At 33.7% G+C, this 21,907-nt stretch overlaps 1 long non-coding RNA gene and 1 pseudogene across 1 annotated transcript; one reads left to right on the forward strand and one right to left on the reverse strand.

The window, feature by feature from the left end:
* Positions 1-16,695: 16,695 nt before the first annotated feature.
* LOC138348327 (uncharacterized) lies at positions 16,696-20,686 on the reverse strand. The gene is made up of 2 exons (XR_011220832.1): positions 20,221-20,686; positions 16,696-18,018 (listed from the first exon to the last, which is right to left on the reverse strand). It is a non-coding gene; the product is annotated as an uncharacterized lncRNA (long non-coding RNA).
* Positions 18,421-19,888, forward strand: LOC138337097 (transcription factor MYB86-like; annotated as a pseudogene).
* Positions 20,687-21,907: the final 1,221 nt, after the last annotated feature.

The raw sequence follows: 21,907 nt of genomic DNA on the forward strand, positions 1-21,907 counted from the left end.
TCAATAATCATCTTCTATTCGACTATCTTTCCAAGGGAGTATTTTACATGGAAATTGTGATATAATTCAACTAGTGATGAGTGTAAGAATCTCAAGATCGATGAAAAATCATAGCGTGAAATTATTTTGTTGAAAAATTGTTTCTGTAGATAAATAGATAAACATCTTACTGAAGTTCAACCTCTGCTCACATCTGGTAGCAGTTAAAAAAATCTCTCTACTTTAAAGTTTGCCTAAATCACATAATTAGCACAGAACCTTAATATCAAAAGAAGAAAATGTTAATACACAAATTCACAAACTATTCATGCTAAATTGTACAGCACACAATAAATAAATTCATATACGGATAAAATTAGATTAGCATTTCATTAGTAATGAAAGAACCTTCATTGCTGATTTTCTAGAGAAAACATATTTGTTACATTCAGGTTAATATAAAACTTTAGAGAAATGAGATTCTCAATGAGCCTTGAAAACCAAATAGAACCTCGTGTAACGACCTCAACGAAAATAGTGATACCTCTCCTTCATGTCTACTAGGTCTAGCTTGCTATATGAAGGAAAACAAAAAGAGACGTCGAGATGAAGTTAAATATTGAAAATAATTATTAATTTTTTGTAAAGTAATGGTTATTATTTTTATAAATTCAAAAAAGTAATAATCTTTGAAGTAAAGAAAATATTCTCGAATTTGGTAGAAATTTAGGCTTCATTTGAAATAAAATTTACCAAAAATATATTAAATTAGTAATCATTATACTATTAGGTAAAATAAAAAAAATATATTGTTAATCAACAAATGTATTGTTGTTGTAAGTGTTGTAATATTTGCTCAAATTATTAGAGTATTGTTTTTACTTTTTTAACGCCTAATTTGAATGTATCATTTTCATTGTCTTTCTATGCGACGAAAATGTGTAGGAAAGTTCTGGCAGCATGGAGAAGACGATGTATCACCACTTCGGCTCATAGTGTTGGTTTTCGGTTAGAGAAACTAGCACAAAAACTATATTACTTTATATATAAGTAAACTATTCATGCTAAATTGTACAGCACACAATAAATAAATTCATATACGGATAAAATTAGATTAGCATTTCATTAGTAATGAAAGGACCTTCATTGCTGATTTTCTAGAGAAAACATATTTGTTACATTCAGGTTAATATAAAACTTTAGAGAAATGAGATTCTCAATGAGCCTTGAAAACCAAATAGAACCTCGTGTAACGACCTCAACGAAAATAGTGATACCTCTCCTTCATGTCTACTAGGTCTAGCTTGCTATATGAAGGAAAACAAAAAGAGACGTCGAGATGAAGTTAAATATTGAAAATAATTATTAATTTTTTGTAAAGGAATGGTTATTATTTTTATAAATTCAAAAAAGTAATACTCTTTGAAGTGAAGAAAATATTCTCGAATTTGGTAGAAATTTAGGTTTCGTTTGAAATAAAATTTACCAAAAATATATTAAATTAGTAATCATTATACTATTAGGTAAAATAAAAAAAATATATTGTTAATCAACAAATGTATTGTTGTTGTAAGTGTTGTAATATTTGCTCAAATTATTAGAGTATTGTTTTTACTTTTTTAACGCCTAATTTGAATGTATCATTTTCATTGTCTTTCTATGCGACGAAAATGTGTAGGAAAGTTCTGGCAGCATGGAGAAGACGATGTATCACCACTTCGGCTCATAGTGTTGGTTTTCGGTTAGAGAATCTAGCACAAAAACTATATTACTTTATATATAAGTAATGTTAACTTTGATATTGCATTTTCTTTAACGAACTAAGTGTTTACAATGTTTTTCAATCTTTTATATATTGCATATGTCTTTTTGCTTTATATTAAGTCAAGTTATTCATGAGTTGAACAGAGTCAAGCTAAGTGTTTCTTCCTACTCTCTTTCAAGCTTAAGTTGTTGTTAGCACTCCAACTTGCATACTCGTACATTGAATGTACGAGTATGCAAGTTGGTCTACATCGTATCATCATGCAGACGCTAGTAACCAGGATCAACATCATTCAGTGTCTTGTTGATCTAGCTAACCAATCGGACACAGTGGTGAGCCTCCTTGCATTTTGGAGGCCACACATTTACTCCTTTTCAGTCTTTCTTTATACAAGATATTGTGGGGTCCATCACAACATCCATCTTAGTATTATAGAGGCTTCATAGACACTCAGAGTGTTCGGTTTGAGTCTCTCATTATTTGTATTGCAGATATTCGACTGTTAGACTTAGTGTCATTTTTGCAGAGTTATTTAATTCAAGTATTTCTATGAGATTTTTTTCTTATATTGAGTTAAATATTTCGTTGAGTTAAGTAAGTAAGGCCAAGGATCTGCTCAAGGTCATCAATGGTTATTGAGTGTCGGCTACATCCAAGTTGTAGGCTCGGGGTGTGACAGTTCCACTATTGATCACTCATCTTTAGGACAAGTTCATACTCCTGATATGGTACAACAAATAATTGTGTCAGAATTTTCAATATTGGGATTACAAGGTAATGATGTGACATCTAATTTTTGGATTGTTGATTCAGGTGCTTCCAATCATATGAACAACCAATTAGAATCCTAAAAAACGTTCTTAAGTATTGTGGCCCATCACAAATACAGATTAAGATGGTAGTAATTAGCCCATTACTAAGATTGGGGATATTACTTCAACTTTCAAGAATGTTTTTGTTTAACCAAAGCTCTAAACTAGTCTTATATAAGTTGGACCATATGTAAATATTAGATGTGAACTTTTCTCATAATGGTTGTCTTGTGCAGGATAAGGTGACGGGGACGATAATCGCTAAGGGGCCTAAAGTTGGACGATTTTTTCCTGTACACTTTTCTATTCCTCCTATTCTATCTTTTTTTTGTATTTCTACTTCTAGTAGGACTGAATTATTTCTCATTCTATTTTCAAATACATTGCGACATTCATAGATAATTATAGTCTGCTTACGTTGGTTTATTTTCTTCTACAAAGTGTTCAATTTTCTATGTGAATCAAATTATTAAAATCTTATTATGGTGGATAATATATCTCTTATAATATTTTGAAAGTACAAGGAAATGCGGAAATATTTAAGTTAAAAAGTGAGTTATTGGTCGACTCTAAATGGAATAACTCCTAATTCATGATGAGATAGGATTAGTTAAAGTTATGGGTTGAAAGTCCTTGGTACAATCTTTTTCATGTCGCAAAGTTTGTGTAATTTCGAGTTCAAATGAGTGAGTTATAGTCTTTGGAAGTTGGTCTTTCGGAATAAGGAAAGTCCATATCGAGATTTTAAGGGGTAGTTTGGTCTTTTCTATACCCTATAAATTTATTTCTTTTTTGGTAATTAATTTAGAGTTCTACGCGGACTTAGATCAATTTACACTTTTACCAAAAGAGTTAGGCTTTTGAGATAAGATGCAAAAGGAGAAGGGCGTACAAATTTTGTCGAGATCGTCGAAGTTATCTTGTGTATTTTGTCAAGGGTGATCCCTAAAAAGGTATGTAGGTATATCATAATGTTGGGTTTGTTCACCCACTCATAAAGAATGTTTGATTCAACATAATATAGTTCTAAAATGATTGGACTTTGAATGTTCTTAACGGTTTTTCTTGAATTGTTTTCGTTTATGAATATAACTTGAGATTTATGAATTTCGTGATGTAGAAAGTGTTTTTTCTTGAGTTCATTGGTTCAGATCCTTGTGTATATGATGTGGGTAAATTAAAGATAAATGAATTTGAGAAAAGAAAATTAATTAGAACGATTTAAGGTCAGAAAATGAGATGAAAGCTTTTTAGGTGTCACATAGGGAAAGCCAAACGTAGCGCCCCCCATCTACGCCAGAGGGCCTGGGGCAGCGCACTTGTCGTGCGCCAAATGGGGCCTCTAAACTTTGTGGTGGGCCCATTGCGCCACGAATGCACCTGCATCGATGTTTTTCATCAAGGTTTCTTAATTTAGTCTGTCTATGTCTTTCTAATGTTTTTCAACACTTCCTATTGATTTTAACTACTCTAAATCACTTCTTAACATATAAAAATCACCCAGCAACAGGAATTTCAACCTTGAATACATAACTTCAAATTCGAGGATAGCTAAGAGTCAAGTCTAGAAAGTTGTTAGAGTCATTTGAAGATGTCTTTTGCAAATGCTTATAACTTTGTTTTAAGGCATAAAGATCAAGTAGAGAGTAAACATAAGGTGAAGAAGTTCATTTCATGTTTCATAAGACCTTTACTAATATATTAACTTGTTTTACGACTTAAGTATTGAGTTCAATTTAGTGTAAAGTTGAAGTCATTTCTTCAAAGTTGTACATGGGAAATAAGTATTCCTCGAAGGGGTTAGTTGAGAGTTCAAGAAGAGAAAAGAGCAAAAAAGAGGAGAGGATCAAGCGTTCATCTAGATTCATGCGTCTTGTTGAAGAATTTTAATATAAGTCTAATCCATAAGAGTTTTGTATGCTTAGATAGTTTTGTGATATTCACCCACACGCCGGTCATGTTATTTTTTCCCATGATTTCACTCTGATAAGTTGAAGGATTTCTGGTCTAGAGAAGTGTTCTTGAAGTTCATTCTAAATCTTATTTTGTTCGGGTTTTGATGTTTTCTTCAAATGAAATTGAATGTTTTGACTGTTTTTTTAGTGGATTACTGTGTAATTAGGTTGGGTAATTGAATCTAAGAAAAAATGGCAAAAGAAATCGATAAAAAGCGATTTATGGTCAGAAAATGAGAGGCAAAATTTGTTGAAACTTTGCTTACGGATAGGCTACAGCGGCGCACCCCAGATTTTCCGAAGGGGTTAGGGAAGCACGCCTGAAGTGTGAACATATGTAGAATCTGAAGTTAGGGGTTAGAGCCCCGCACCCGGAAAGTGCCAAGGTCCCATTTGAGCTCATTTAAAGTGTATCTTCATCCTTATTGATTTTAAACACTTTAAACTACTTCTAGTTTGAGCTCATTTAAAGTGTATCTTCATCCCTTTTGATTTTAAATAGTTTAAATTACTTCTAATTACTTAGAAATCATTTATAATATGAATCATAACCTTGAATTAATAATTTAAATTCAAGGTAAAGTTAAGATTAAGTTTTTAAGAGTTCTTGTGAATCTTTTGAGAGAATCTTTTTTAGGAGTCTTCTACAACTTCTAGTAACTTGTTTCAATACTCAAGTAAGTGAGCATGACACTAAGGAGACTGTATTCATGAGTCTACAATGTCATCGCGAGATAATTCATATCATAGACCATAACTCTATAATTCATAATTCATAATTCATATTCATGAGAGAGTTAGGAGTAGAGTTCAAGAAAGTCAATAAATTCCTTTGTGAATCATTTTGAGATAAACTATCGATTTGAGCAATGTTTTGAGAAAGTAAGTTAGTGGATGAGAGGAGTTGTATACGTAAGTTGCATGTAGTTATTTAGACCTTCGGGTTGAGTCGTTCATGGTTATAACTTCTGCATGAACTCCGTCAATTCAATACCTTTGAGAGGAGTAGTATCTTAAAGCTATAAGTCTTGAATATTGAATTCCTAATACCGTATATGATTATATTTATAATCATGGCACTATTACATGTTACACATGAAATCCTTAAGTTGACATTCGCATAATTTTGTATGAACCATATAAGTCGAACAATCTTTAGATGAGAAGTACCTTAGAGCTCTTGAGTTCAATGTATTGATATTTTATCTATGGTTATTGAAAACCTTGAATTGAGTCTCACTACAATAATTCGGCATTAACCATATTTTAAGAAGTCATTTTAAATGTTTTAACTTTGTTTTGAGACTTAAGCTTTGAGTTGAGTAAAAAGTAAGAATAAAGTTCATTTTCTTTATAATGATATATGGGAACTAAGTATTCTAAAGACTAAATGTTTTGTGATGCTTCAATATGTGTATCTTTTTATATTTCGTGATCAACAATACTAACCAACAGTTTGAGTGTCTATAAATCGAGGCTAGTAAAGAAACCCAACAAAGGGTTGGGGTCGTTTCTTAAGGGATGGTGAAAGTTGTAGCTACTTAGAATTATGTTTTAAATTGTAATAGTTTAAGACATTTTTCATGTATTATGTAACATCTCGTAAATTGAAACAACAACGAATGAGCTAAGAAACTAAGAATACTCATTTATGGATATAAATCGAGAAATCTGGAAAATCTCCAGATTTTAAAAGTGAGTTTTGATCATTTTCAAACGTACATAACTTCTAGCTCAGGGGGATTTAGGGTGAAAAAATTGGGAAGATCTCTCCACGGGCATCGAGTTTGCAAAGTTTCGAGGTCGTATAAGGAAGATATGATTTTCGGAAGTTGGGTTGTTGGATTGAGGAAAGACCAATTCGAATTATAAAGAGAGTTTTAGTCTTTTCCTTACCCAATTACCCAGTTTGATTTTTGGGTAATAAGTTGGGGTCTAAGTTGATCCTATTCAGTTCATGCTTTTAGAAAACAAATTAGGGTTTTGAAAGAAGAGAAAAGAAGGGAAAGGAATGAAGAAGCTAGAACTCAAACAATTGTTGCGTGGACTTCGTTGGGGGTGATCGTGATTAAGGTACGGCAAGATCATTTTGTGTTGGTTCCTTTCACCCACACCCCAATTCGATTCAATTCAGCAATGTTGGTGTTTATTGAACAATGAATATCGAAATTCTTCAAGAAAAATTGTGAAATTCTTGTTGGTCTAATTGTTTTCCATATCTAGTAGATATGATTCGTGTTTCCGGACAGTTTTTGGGTCTAATATATTGGGTAATGAGGTATTTACAAGTCCTAAGTGTGTGTTTGGATCCATGGAAGTTTAGGAGGTTTGGCGATTAAAAAAGGAAAAGAAAACTTTGAGGTTCCATCTGAAACCCCTTGGGCTGCCGCGCTTGCCAAATCCCCTTTGGGCAGACACTGTCTGACAGGCCCTGGCGCACCGCGACAGCTAGAGCGCCTCAGTCTATAGTCTTTCTGACAGTCTCTTGCACTCCGCGCCTCTCTGAGCGCCAAGGTCACCTAGAGACCCCGTTTCGTACTAGTTCTTACATAATGTACCTATCATTCCAAGTTTATTCCAACACTCTAAAGTACATCTAAACATCATGAAATCATCCATAAACGTGAGATCATTATCCTTGAATTCATAATCCAAATTCATGGGAAGTTAGTTTCAAAGTAAAGGAAGTAAGAACTCATGTCTAAATCTATAAAGTGAGTTAAAGGTAAAAAATCTCAAAGTTCTCAGCGTCTAACTTAAAAGTTTTATTTTCGTTTTAAGGCTCAAGTTTAAAGTTAAAGAAAGATTAAAGGTCGAGTTCATTTCTCAAAAGATATAAGGGAATTTCCTAGGAATTCCATAAATGTTTTTACATTTAAGTCAAAAGGATACTAAGAGTTACAAAAGATTTTTGAATAGAAAGGGGAACATTGATTCCAAGAGGGACTTTTTGAAAATAAAAAGAGTTGAGCAAATTATCTGAACTCGGAGGGAAGAGGCTATTTTAAAAGCATGAGCTAAAATATATTTTGGGAGTAGTATTAAATAATAATGTGGGGATGAGAGTTCAGATTAAGTCAAGTCTCCATCTAAACCATGTAGCAATCATGGGTGTTAACGTGTTGTACTTTTTACATGATCAAGTTAGCTAATGGATTAACTTAGTTGAGAATTTCTTATGCGGCAGAAAGTATAGGACAGCTCTGGCAGCTTGGCGAGATGTTGTATCATAACTGAGGCTCATAGTGGTTGTTGTTAGTTAGAAAAACTCCCACATAAATTATATTACTTTCATATGTAAGTAAATTTGAGTTTGTTATTGTTTTAGCTTTAATGAACTAAGTGTTTACACTGTTTTACAAGTTTTATATATATTGCATATGCCTTTATTGCTTTATGTTGAGTGGTTGTTTTATTAGTCAAGCATAACCAAGGTAAGTTCATCGTTAATCCATTTCGAGCATTATAGTTGTGTTTAACATTTAAACTCACATACTCGTACATTCAATTTATTGATGTCAGTTGGCCTACATCGTCTTATGATGATGAAGCAGACAACCAGGATTAGCACGAAATGTTTTTTTGATCCAGTTTGAGCTCCAGAGTCGGTGGTGAGCCTCCTTGCATTCTGGATGACATCCTTTTCATTTTATTTACTATTTTAGTTCATTAGGATGTTGTGGGGTTTGTCCCAACATCCATATCAGTCATTTTAGAGGCTTCGTAGACAGTTAGTACTTTAGTTTTGGAATCCTTTTTACATTATAATTTCATATGTTCAAGTGTTGAGACCTAACTGCCATTTTTTCCAGACTATCATATTAAGTATTATTTTAACCATGATCTACTTCTTGATTATTCAACTAGTTGAGTCTTCCGCTGAGTTATGTAAGTCAGGCAAAGGGTATGCTCAAGGCCAACAATGGTCGTTCGGTGCCAGTCACATCCCTGGTATAGGCTCCGGGTGTGACAAACTTGGTATCAGAGCAAAGAGATCAAGAGTCCTAGGGAGTCTATGAAGCCTTATATGTATATTCTTAGTCATTGGTGTGAAGCGCGCCATATTTACAATTAGGAGACCACAACATTTAGGAATTTGTAACTTCTTTTGTATTCCTTTTGTACGTTAGAGTTAATCTCTTTAAGTCTTCCTAATTCTCTCTTGCGCGTGTTCCAAATAACAATGTCTCCACGAAAAGTAATAAGAGGTCGTCCAGCTAGGAGAAATGTAGAAGCTCAGGAACAGGAGTTACCGAGTGTTCCTGAAGTGCAACCTCAAGGGGAGGTTACTAATGTTGAGTTCCCTGAGGCTATTCGAATGTTCAAACAAGTTGTGACCAACAAAGTCGGAAAATAAAGATGATCTCGATAAGAAGGGGCTGACACATTGAGAATTCGGAAATACTTGAGGATGAATCCCACAAGCTTCACTAGTTTGAGCTCGACTAAGGACCCAAATATTTTGTGGAAGAGTTGAAGAAGGTGTTCGATGTGATGCATGTGGTTGGTTCTGAGAGAGTTCAGTTAGCTACATATCAACTAAAAAGTGTGGCTAGAACCTGGTTTGATCAATGGAAGGATGGCAGAGCTGAGGATGCACCATATCCAAGTTGGGCTTGTTTCGAAGAAGCCTTCTTTGGGAAGTTCTTTCCCCCCAGAACATAATAAAGCAAAGGTACGGAAGTTCCTTACTTTGAAACAAGATTCCTCAAGTGTGCATGAGTATTGGTTAAATTTCACCCAACTGACTCGCTATGCTCTAGAGATGGTTAAGGATTTGAGGAGTAGGACGAATTTGTTTGTAACTGGTTTGGAACGTGTTTAAAGTAAAGAAGGTAGGGCTGCAACGTTGATAGGCGACATGGACATATCCAGGCCGATGTTTTATGTGCAACAAGTGGAAGAGGAAAAGTTGAGGGACAAAGAGGAGTACAGAAACAAGAAAGCTAAGACTAGGAACGAGGTTGGCACTACACCATTTTAGTCTTTCAGCCACACTTTTAAAGTGTTGCCTCAACTAGCAAAAGGTGTGACCTTCAATAAAAGGCAACATTTTTTTGGGGTGGCCTAAAAGGGCGCAACCTTTGCCATTTTTGAAGTGTTACTGTAGCGGCTACACTTAAAAAATGTGGCCAATGAGGTACAAAGGCCACACTTTGTGCCATCTCATTGGAAACAGTTTTATACGATAAAACTACACTTTCCAGCGTAGCCTTTGAATTCTTATTGGCCACACTTTAAAAGTTTGGCTTCTTATACGTCTTCAACAACAACACTTAAAAAGTGTTGCTTTTTTAAATGTACATACTACACTTTATAATCAATATTCTATATAAATGGCATCCCTTTATCCATACTTTCAAAGAGTGGCAACGTTGTCTAGAATTTTTATAGCCACAATTTCTAATTGAAAAATAATTATTTTTTGTTTGGATAGATTCAGTAGTATTCCAAAGAAACTAAGAATAGATTAAAAAGAAAGTTCTACCCAATTGAAAATAAAGCAACTATAATCATTCAAAAATAGGATAGATGCAAAGAGTTATTTGTCTGTTTCTTCCACGCGAAGGGGAACTCAAAATGCAACAGATAGCCTTACTTGAAAATGACATTAATACTCCAGCGAGCTATTTGTCTGATGATCCCTAGCTTTTGATGATCCCTAGCTTCTAGAAAGCTCAATTTCTAAGTTCTCCCCTGTAGAAGAAGAGGAAATTAAGTTAGTAAATAAATAAACAAAAAGAAAGAGGAAGATTATGGCATTCCTGAGAAAAACAAAACAAGCATGAACAGTCAAAAGGTTTGAGAAAGTAGTGAACGATGTGAAACCGAGATACAAATAACAAAATTTCTACAAAATGATTGTGTGGATGATAAAGCTAGTAGCCACCTCTATCCCAATCTTTGCATAATCGTCTGCAACATATCAACCAATAAGAATACAAGAGATTACGCCAAAAATTTTGTTACATCTAACAACCTTTACTATTTTGTCAGCATTGTACAATCCTCAAGCTTAGAAGAAAGAATATTGCTTGCAGCACAATGAATCAGAAGTAAATTGTGCAGTAGTTCATTTATGCAGAAGAAAAACTGCAAAAGAGTTCTATATTTTCCTGCTATTTCTGCTTTTCTATATGCAGATGACATTATTTGAAGGAACGTTACATCAAAGAAAAACTAATCCAAAAGACACACAAAAGATAACTCCAAATGATGTATAATTTAGCAGTGCTAATAAATCCTCAAGCAAATAATATTATTTGAAAGGCACGTTATAATAGAAGATCCATAAGTTAGGAAACATCAAAGAAAAACTAATCCAAAAGACACACAAAGATAATTCCAAATGATATATAATTTACCAGTGCTAATAACACATCAAGTATTGTTTCAATTGTCCAAAAACCTCTACAGATAATCATGTACATTCCCCTGTTTTGTGAAGCCACAAATTCAAGAAACCAATATTCATAAACAGGTACACCACCAACTCCATCTCCAACCATCATACGCACAGCAAGTAACGAATTATAATTTGGAGAAAAAGTACCGAGTGATGTACATACTATACTCACTATTACTATTCTTAAAAGACCCTTCCTGTTTGTTAACAATGATAATAAAATTAGGTAATCTCAAATATAAAAAAAACAAATAAAATTGTACTTTTCCAATAATTTCTACCCTTCTTCCATAATAGCCTATAATAAATCACCAAAAATTATTCTATTCCCTTTTAGAAGGTGTATTCTGAAAGGTTGCATATACGATAATGTTGCGAACAATTAGGAAGTGATAAGAGATTAGACTAAAAGCATTTTTACTGGCAGATGGAACTAGCAAGGCAAGATTTACACTAAACGAAATCACTTTGCTAGTTAATACCAAAACTTCGGAGCTACTTTGGTTCATCATAACATACGTTAATGAGTTCCAAGTGTGAGATATGTTCACGTTATTGAACACCATACAAGAGACCCCATGCACGCGTGGAAGGAAAAAGTTTAATATTATAGTTAAGATATGCTGCACTAAACAATTCTCTTAGCAGCAAAACTGCACTACTTGAAAGTATCAACACTATCTTTTTATGGGGATTGAGGCTTAGTAATAGTTATTATAGTGAAGGTGCTTGCATTTGAATTAAAATAATTTTCAACTTAATCCAATAGAGTGTGGCTTCAAATATAATATTGGGTATCAAACCTATTAGAATTTATTTGAAATATTCAGAAACAAAACTACGTAATTACAAACTGGTGGAGGAATATGCAATGCAGATGTCTAAGCTAAACAGAACGATGACTAATTGCAACTGGTATATGACAATATGCAGTGGAGATGTCAAAGCTTAGAACAAAATCAATAATATTGCACGAGATGGAAGGCACAACATACGTCATAAGCCACAAAAAAAAAAATTAAAACTGTAGAGCAGAGTTCTATTGGTCATGGAATTTCTTCAAGAATTGAGATGAAGAAATAATTGGGAGTAGTTATTTAAATAGGAATAAAATATAGCTTCAACAGCTTCAACACAGTGCCAGAGAGACTTACAACTGAGACATCAATCAAAAGAATTCATCATACACGAAGCATAAAATATTGGATTCCGCAGGTGTAGAGCATAAATATCGTGATGCAACTTAAAACCTAGTTCAGTGAGATTTAACATGAGGAAACTAAGATTAACTTTCTTCGTGTGAAGTTAGGAATTTGTCATAAGTTTCATAACATATCACAATTATAGCCCCAAGAATGTGTACGCCAGACTTTAGCTCATTTCGGGGTCGTTGACTTCAGCTTCTTTAAAAATAAAGACAATATATTTTGCTTTTGAATAGACAAGGACCGAACCAGACACGTGTTATAAATGATAAATTACACTATACATTTAAGAGTAAACATTAGTTCTTTTATGCACATACTTTGGAATCATTTTAATAAAAATCACGACTTTGACACTTGAAACAAATTAAGCATAGAGGCAGGGCCAGTAGTATATAGATAGGTGCATGTGATATGAGAAGGAAAAAGTAAATAAAAAAGGATGAGTAGATTGAGAATGTGTCATCACTGATGCCAATCTGTGTTATGAAAATCAGAAATTACTGGTTGTAATAAATCTTTCAGAAACACGATGTAACTGAGATTTTTTGAACCAGTAAATAAGATGAACAGAAATTTATTTGTAAAAAATAATTTAATCTGTAAAACATACCAGAATGTTGAATACTCTTTTATTTCTCTTTTTAGGAAGAAAATCAAGTCCACTAAATTCACAGTGTCCCCTTAAGGAAATTATTCCCCTCTAGTATCCGAGGTTTGATTTGGAATATAACCTACCAGGGTAAAATGATCTTATTCAGTAGAGTATAGATACCAAAAACTCTACTGTCAGCGAATCAATCCATATCAGGAAAGTACACGAAGAAATATATGTTTGTCAGAACAAGGAAGATCAGAAAATTCGTTAGGAAATATTCTAAATACTGAATGGTATTTATAGGCAGGAATAATATATTATGAAAGATTGCTACCCTTTCAGAAATGACACGACCATTAATGAAAGGTTGCAAACTTAAGTTGCAACCTTTCAGAACAGTCATTGAGGGAAATTTTGAATATAACGGAATTTAAAACGGGTCACTCCCGCGGATCCGAGTCGGGTCGGGTTAACTAAAAAGTTGAAAACATTTTGGTTAAATTCTGTTATCAACTAATTTATTGAAAATATTTTTTGGTGATTTAAATTAATTAATAAATAATTAAAATAAATTATATCCAAAAAATTATCTCTCGAACGATCATTTGCCAAAGCCAAAGCCGAAGCCGAAGCGAGCGAGCGACGAGGACGACGGCGCGAGGGGGTCCCTCTTTCCAACCCTTTTAACAATTAATAGGAGTGTTTATTTATTTAAACTCTCCTATTTTCATTTTCATTACCGATGAGGGACTATTGCCTTTTTCAATAAAGCATTAGAGGACTTTTCAAGTTCCCAACCTTTCAAGTTCTAAACTTTTTTAAATTCCTCTCCTTCCCTCTATATCCCATCAATTCATGCTACATCTCTAACAATCCCCCACATTGATGGGGAATAGTTATAACATAGGAATGCACGGACAATTGTGTACTTTACAAGCAAGGATTAATTGCATTTGGATAAGTAGGTTTCCCCTTGGACTTTCCATAGTGAACATATGTCGGATATACTCTATCAATCGGTAGATGTGATATCTTTGAACTGTCGAACTTTGGTGTATATCTAGACAACCATATGTCACACAATTAACCCTTTACTATTTACGATTCTTACGGTTGTGTTCGTTTTAGCCATGAACACCTCCTGGTTTCATGAGTGTATAGAGAATAGGCTTTTGACATAAAATTGTCTTTAAAGCGGCTTCCACTTCACACTCACATAGGTGATTTCTAACCGTGTCATCTCGTAGATACACTATTTGATCAAATCTACCAAACTTAGCAAATGATTAAAAACTTTAAGCTTTATTACCTCATTAACAAGCCTTAAAGTTTTAACCTTTTCCTGAACATTGTCTTCATTATGAGAATAGATTGAGTTAATTGACAATGTCGAACCGTCAGCCACAACTTTGTTCTTTTCCTTGAATCTAGCTCTTGGGATCTCCAGTCTGCTAAATAGAGTTACCGTCATGCTGACTTGTCCTAAGCCGTAAACCCATTCCCTTAAATGATCTTTCAACTGCCTATCTCACTAGGCCTTTTGTTAGTGGATCTGACATATTATCGCTTGACTTTACATAGTCAATTGTGATAATTCCACTAGAGAGCCGTTGTCTTATGGTGTTATGTCTACGTCGTATATGACGAGACTTTCCATTGTACATAACGCTCCCTGCCCTACCTATTGCTGCTTGACGATCGCAAATGTATGCAAATTGGTCCAACAGGTTTGGGCCAGAATGGAATATCCTCTAGGAAATTCCGGATCCATTCCGCTTCTTCACCAGCCTTATCCAAAGCAATGAATTCAGATTCCATTGTGGAGCGAGCAATACATGTCTGTTTGGAAGATTTCCAAGAGACAGCTCCTCCACCAAGTATGAATACATAACCACTCGTGGATTTTACATCATTTGACCCGGTGATCCAATTTGCATCATTGTATCCTTCAATCACAACAGGATATTTATTATAATGCAAAGCATAATGTTGTATCCATTTTAGATAACCCAACACACATTTCATAGCCATCCAGTGAGTTTGATTCGGATTACTAGTGTACCAACTCAGTTTACTAATAGCACATGCTATATCTGGTCGCGTGCTATTCATAATATACATCAAACTTCCCAACACTCTGGCATATTCCAATTGAGAGTCACTTTGACCTTCATTCCTTTTAAATGTACAACTTTAATCAATAGGAGTTTTTACTAAATTGAAATTCAAGTAATTGAACTTATCCAATAATTTTTCAATATAATGAGATTGAGATAATGTCAGTCCTTGGGGAGTTTTGATAATCCTGACCCCTAAGATCTAGTCAGCAACTCCTAAGTCTTTCATATCGAACTTGCTGGACAACATGCGCTTAGTAGCATTTATATCGTCAATTTCTTTACTCATTATTAACATGTCATCAACATACAAACAAATAATGACTTCATGGTTCATAACGTTTTTAATGTAAACACATTTATCACATTCGTTAATCTTGAATCCATTTGCCAACATTATTTGATCAAATTTAGCATGCCATTGTTTGAGTTCTTGATTGAGTCCATAAAGTGACTTCACAAGTCTGCATACTTTCTTTTCTTTACCAGGAACTATAAACCCTTCAGGTTTATTCCATTTAAATTTCTTCCTCTAATTCTCCATTTAAGAAGGCTGTCTTTACATCCATTTGGTGGATTTTAAGATCATGCACTGCTGCTAGTGCTATTAACATCCTAATTGATGTTATCCTTGTTACTGGAGAATATGTGTCAAAGTAGTCCAGACCTTCCTTTTGTCTGTACCCTTTGACTACCAGTCTAGCCTTATATTTGTCAATAGTCCCATCAGGTTTCATTTTCCTTTTAAAGATCCATTTTGATCCTAAAGGTTTATTTACTGGAGGAAGATCAGTCAATTCCCAAGTGTGATTGCTTAAAATTGATTCAATCTCACTATTGACTGCTTCTTTCCAATAAGTTGACTCTGACGAAGACATAGCTGCTTTAAATGTTTGAGGCTCATTATCAAGCAATAGTGCTACAAAATCTTGTCCAAAAGAAACAGAATTTCGTTGTCGAGTACTTCGCCTAGGTTCCTCACTAGTTTGAATATTTTCCATTGATTCTTCTCGTGGTCGTTTAGATCTTTCACTTGTTAACTCACTTTCAGGTTTATACGGATAAATATTTTCAAAAAACTCTGCATTATCTGATTCAATTATCGTATTAACATGAATCTCAGGATTATCAGATTTGTAAACCAAAAATCGACAGGCTTTACTAATCACACCATACCCAATAAAGACATAATCTATTGTTTTTGGTCAAATTTTAATCCTCTTAGGTAAAGGAACCTCTACCTTGGCTAAACACCCCCACAGTTTGAAATATTTCAAGTTGGGTTTTCTTCCTTTCCACAACTCATATGGAATTGATTGTGTTTTTCGATGAGGTACTCTACTGAGTATTTTATTAGCTGTAAGGATGGCTTCCCCCCAAAGATTTCGCGGTGAACTAGAATTGATCATTAAGGCATTCATCATTTCCTTTAATGTTCTGTTCTTCCGTTCTGCCAAACCATTTGACTGTGGTGTATAAGGTGTAGTAGTTTGATGAATAATACCATATTCCAAACATATCTCTGCAAAAGGAGATTTATATTCTACACCCCGATCACTCCGAATCATTTTTATCTTTAGATTCAATTGGTTTTCCACTTCATTTTTGTATTGCTTAAATGCATCAATTGCTTCATCCTTACTACTAAGCAAATATATTTAACAAAATCAAGTGCAGTCATCAATAAAAGTTATAAAATACTTTTTCCCACCACGAGATGGTGTTGATTTCATATCGCATATATCTGTGTGAATTAAGTCTAAAGTTTTAGAATTTCTTTCAGCAGACTTGTAAGGATGTTTAACAAACTTACTTTCCACCCAAACGGGCATGCCATAAATCACTTAACTCCAATAAGTAAACACAAGCAGAATTTTTATTAATAGTGTCAATAACCATTACATTTAGTTTGAAAAGACCCTCATTGAGGTAGCCCTTTCCTATAAACATTTCATTCTTACTTATTACAGCTTTATCACTAACTAGGACACACTTAAACCCGTTCTTAACGAGTAGTGCAGCAGAAACTAAATTCTTCCTAATAGTAGGGACATGCAGAACATTGTTTAAAGTCAACACTCTGCCGGATGTCATTTTCAACATTACTTTCTCAGTTCCTGCAATCCTCGCTGTTGCTGTGTTTCCCATTAATAAATCTTCATCGTACTTAGTAGGAGTGTACGCTGCAAAGGCTTCTTTTGCAGAGCAAATATATCTAGTAGCACCTGAGTCGAGAAACCACTCCTTGGGATTTTGAACTAAGTTACATTTTGATATCATTGCACACAAGTCATCTGCATCTTCCATCTTTTCCACTATGTTTTCTTTACTTTTGCCTTTGCCTTTTTTTTGTCTTTGTCCTTTCTTGGAGCATGACAATCAGAAGATCTATGACCAGCCTTGCCACAATTATAAGAGTTGCCTTTGAATTTCTTCTTGGCCTGTTCTGACTTCTGCCCGTTGGACTTCTTTCACTTTTTGTCTTTGGTAAGAGCTTCTTCAACAATATTAACTCCAATGATTGTTGAACTCTTACGCGACTTCTTTTCGGCATTTCTGTTATCTTCCTCAATCTTGAGATGAATCACAAGATCTTCAAGCTTCATTACTTTACGCTTGTGCTTTAGATAATTCTTGAAATCATTCCACCAAGGAGGCAACTTCTCGATCATTGCAGCCACTTGAAAAGCTTCATTTACCACCATATCTTCAGCAATCAGATCATGGAGAATAAGTTGAAGTTCCTGCACTTGTGATCCAACAGTTTTACTATCTACCATTTTATAGTCTAAAAACTTTGCGACCATAAATTTTTTTCAAGCATGCATCTTCTGTCTTATATTTCTTCTCAAGTGCATTCCACAACTCTTTTGAAGTTGTTATTGAACTATAGACATTATATAAGTCATCCTCTAAAGCACTCAAAATGTAATCTTTACATAGGAAGTCTGACTGTTTCCATGCTTCAACAATCATAAATTTTTCCCTGTCTTGCATATCATCAGCAGGTACTGGAGTATCTTTGTAAATTTCTGCAGACCAAGGGTGGTAAGCTAGAAAAATACTCGTTGCTGCCATCCTTTGAAATTGACACCTGTGAATTTACCCGGTTTCTCTACTTGTGATACAAGAGTTCGGGTTGGTGCAACAACAGCCACTGTAACACCAATGTTTTCCATTTCTGATAAACAAAATTGATACAATATAAGTAAGCAATAAATTATAATTGCAGACTTAAAGGAGTATAAAATCACAAAGATTTTTGTCTTCACCAGAAACACAGAATTATATAATTTCCTTAAGATTGATGCCAATATGTGTTAAGAAAATCAGAAATTACTGGTTGTAATAAATCATTCAGAAACGCGAAGTAACTGATGTTTTTAGAACCAATAAATAAGATGAACAGAAATTTATTTGTAAAAAATAATTTAATCTGTAAAACTTACCAGAATGTTGAATACTCTTTTATTTCTCTTTTTAGGAAGAAAATCAAGTCCACTGAATTCACAGTGTCCCATTAAGGAAATTATTCCCCTCTAGTATCCGAGGTTTGATTTGCAATATAACCTCCCAGGGTAAAATGATCTTCATCAGTAGAGTATTGATATCAAAAACTCTACTGTCAGTGAATCAATCCACAACAGGAAAGTACACGAAGAAATATATGTTTTTAAGAAGAAGGAAGATCAGAAAATTCGTTAGGAAATATTCTAAATACTGAATGGTATTTATAGGCAGGAATAATATATTCTGAAAGGTTGCTACCCTTTCAGAATTGACACGACTATTAATGAAAGGTTGCAAACTTTCAAATGGTATTGACTATTCCTGAAAGTTGCAACCTTTCAGAACAGTCATGGCGGGAAATTTTGAATATAACGGAATTTAAAACGGGTCTTTCGCGCGGATCCGAGTCGGGTCGGGTTAACTAAAAATTTGAAAACATTTCGGTTAAATTGTGTTATCAACTAATTTATTGAAAATAATTTTTGGCCATTTAAATTAATTAATAAATAATTAAAATAAATTTTGTCCAAAAAATTATCTCTCGATCGATCATTTGCCAAAGCCAAAGCCGAAGCCGAAGCGAGCGAGCGACGACGGCGCGAGGGGGTCCCTCTTTCCAACCCTTTTAACAATTAATAGGAGTGTTTATTTATTTAAACTCTCCTATTTTCATTTTCATTACCGATGAGGGACTATTGCCTTTTTCAATAAAGCATTAGAGGACTTTTCAAATTCCCAACCTTTCAAGTTTTAAACTTTTTTAAATTCCTCTCCTTCCCTCTATTTCCCATCAATTCTTGCTACATACCCAACAATCACTACTATAGTAAACAGAAAGTAAAGAGAGGTCTTTGGTCTACTGAAGAAGATGAAAAACTCATAAACACATCAACACCCATGGCCATTCCTGCTGGAGTTCTGTTCCTGAACTAGTTGCAGGCTAAGGTGGATAAATTATGTAATGCCAGATCTTAAAATGGGTTGTTTTAGTGAACAAGAAGAATGTATTATAATTGATTTACACATAATCTTGGGAAGTAGAAGGTCACAAATAGCGAAACACTTACCTGGTAGAACAGATAATGAAGTGACAAATTTTTTGAATTCTTTCATCACAAAAAAAACTTAGTTCTCAAGGCTTTGATCCAAACACCCATAATCTCATTTCTACTAAGAAGAAAGCCAACAATAATTTTACCACATCATCAATTTTCACTATTGAAACTAGTTTATCCCCATCATCAAAGGAAGAGTTAATTTGGACATGATCAAAGCATGTCTTGCAACATTGTCAACTTTTCCTATTTATACTAATATGCCTCACAGCCTCAGTACCAAACAAGTTTTAGTCGGCTATATGGATCTGTTCTGATTTTAAGTATCATGTTCCCATCACTACGAATATTTTTGGAAACTCAAACTTTGACAGTACAATTGATTACAAAAGACATAGTATTATTTTAAATTATAAGTGTCAGTGGTTTGTTGCTATATCTACAACGCCACATCATGAATTTGTTCTGTTACCAAAAACAAATTAGACTTTGTTATCTAATTAAAGACAATTCCTAACATATTTACAAGCTTTCAAATAAACATTTCAATCTGTAATGTATATACTATCTCAAAAAGAAAGCAACTAACTCATACTTAGACAAAAATAAACTAAAAAAAAACAAATGAAGCACAAACATTTCAAAAGACAATCTACAATACCAAGCCAGATTAAATGGGCACCAAGTTTAATATTATATGTAACATAATGAAGCTCAATATAGAAAATGTGCAGATTATTTAGAATTAAAATTGCAACTAACGATTAAAAATCTCATAAAATGAAAATAAAGTCATATAAATAATGTTTTTCGAATACCATCAACCGGGCAAACTGATGAACATAAGAAGGTCACCATTTATGAGGATAGAGATTGAATCTGTCTTCGTCGTTAGAACCCATATCTAGACCAGTAAAATCTCCCGATTATCCAGACCCGTATATCCCCTAATTTCTCAAAACAATATCGAAATTCTTCAAACTATTTCTCCAGTTTCTCGAATATATGCGAACAAGGTATTGACTACCATAATATCCCTTCTTCCTACAAACAATGTTTAAATTATTCGACCTATTATTGAAGTTTCTCATATAAAGGTGAAGAAAAATTAGGGAAATCACCAGCATCCATCAAAGTACTAAAAAATGTGGAGTGACAACAAGATTTTAAAAATGATCAAATCTGGTTACAATGGAGAATTTATGAGTCCAAATGAGAAGATGAAGAAGGAGGAGGAAGTAGGCTTTAGGCGTGAGATTTTTCATATGGGCATATTTGGGGCAAAATCTGTTTATAGTGAGAGTATTTATAATTTATTTTGTATGAGTTTCTTTTTGGCCAATTGGAAATTAGAGAGTGACTTAAATACGTTGGAGGGAATAAAATATTGGGCAACTTTCACATATAGCAAACATAAAATTCATATTTGTATGCAATAGAAAAGTTTGCATAATTGCACTCCACAGCAAACATATAAATGTATAATTCGCTCTACATATACAATTAAAGCGAATTGTATAAAATGAAGTGTATAAAACGAGAAAGAGAAAGAGACTTTGGCAGAGAATTGTATAAAACGAAGTGTATAAGATGAATTTTATGTGTAATTATAAGTGTATATAACGATTATATGCAATTTGAATTTGAATAAAATAAGAAAGAGAGAGACAAAAGAGATTTGGGCAGAATATATACAATTGAATCGAATTGTAGAAAACGAAAAAGAGAGAAACTATATACAATTTAAATTTGTATAAAACAAGAAAGAGGGAAAGGCAAAAACTAACCAAAAATATATGTATTTATATAATTTCCTCTCGCTTTATACAAACACAAACGCATTTTATACATTTGTGTTTGTATAAGGATATATAATTACTTAAGAAAAATCGAATTTGGAGAGAGACTTTACGAAAAACTGAAAGAAATTGGAAGAGTAAAAATAGCTAACAGATTTGTATTAAGATAGAGGGTGGGCCAGAACCAATTAAAAATAATTGATTTGGGATGAAATTTTAGGGATAACTAAAGAAAATGGGAGAGAAAAGATAGGGAATGATTTGGAATAAAAATAAATCTTTTGCTTGATGAGTGGGTCCGAACCAAATGGAAAAATTTGTGCAAATTTGCCACGGAGTACAAATGTTTCAAACAGTAGCTATAGGATTTATTTTAATTTAAATGTTTGCTATTATGTATAATTTTCCCTAAAATATTTTAGTCAAAATTTTAGGAAGTTTATAATGGCCACTCTTGTAAAGTGTTGTTTTTTAAATTATAAAAATACCACATATTAAAAGTGTATTCATATATATAAATAAGTGTTGCCAATTATGTTATGATATGTTACGCTTAAAACTTGTAGCCTATACCACAAAAGAACACGCTTGACAAATATTGAGGATGTTACCGTTGTCAAAACTTAAAAACTAAGGCTACAATTTACAAGCGTTGTTAAGATTTAGTGTTGGCCTTAGGCCTAAATGTTGTAGTGTGGTCAGTAGA

This window comes from Solanum lycopersicum, chromosome 1, assembly GCF_036512215.1.
Source record: "Solanum lycopersicum chromosome 1, SLM_r2.1".
In the NCBI taxonomy this organism is placed as follows: domain Eukaryota; kingdom Viridiplantae; phylum Streptophyta; class Magnoliopsida; order Solanales; family Solanaceae; genus Solanum; species Solanum lycopersicum.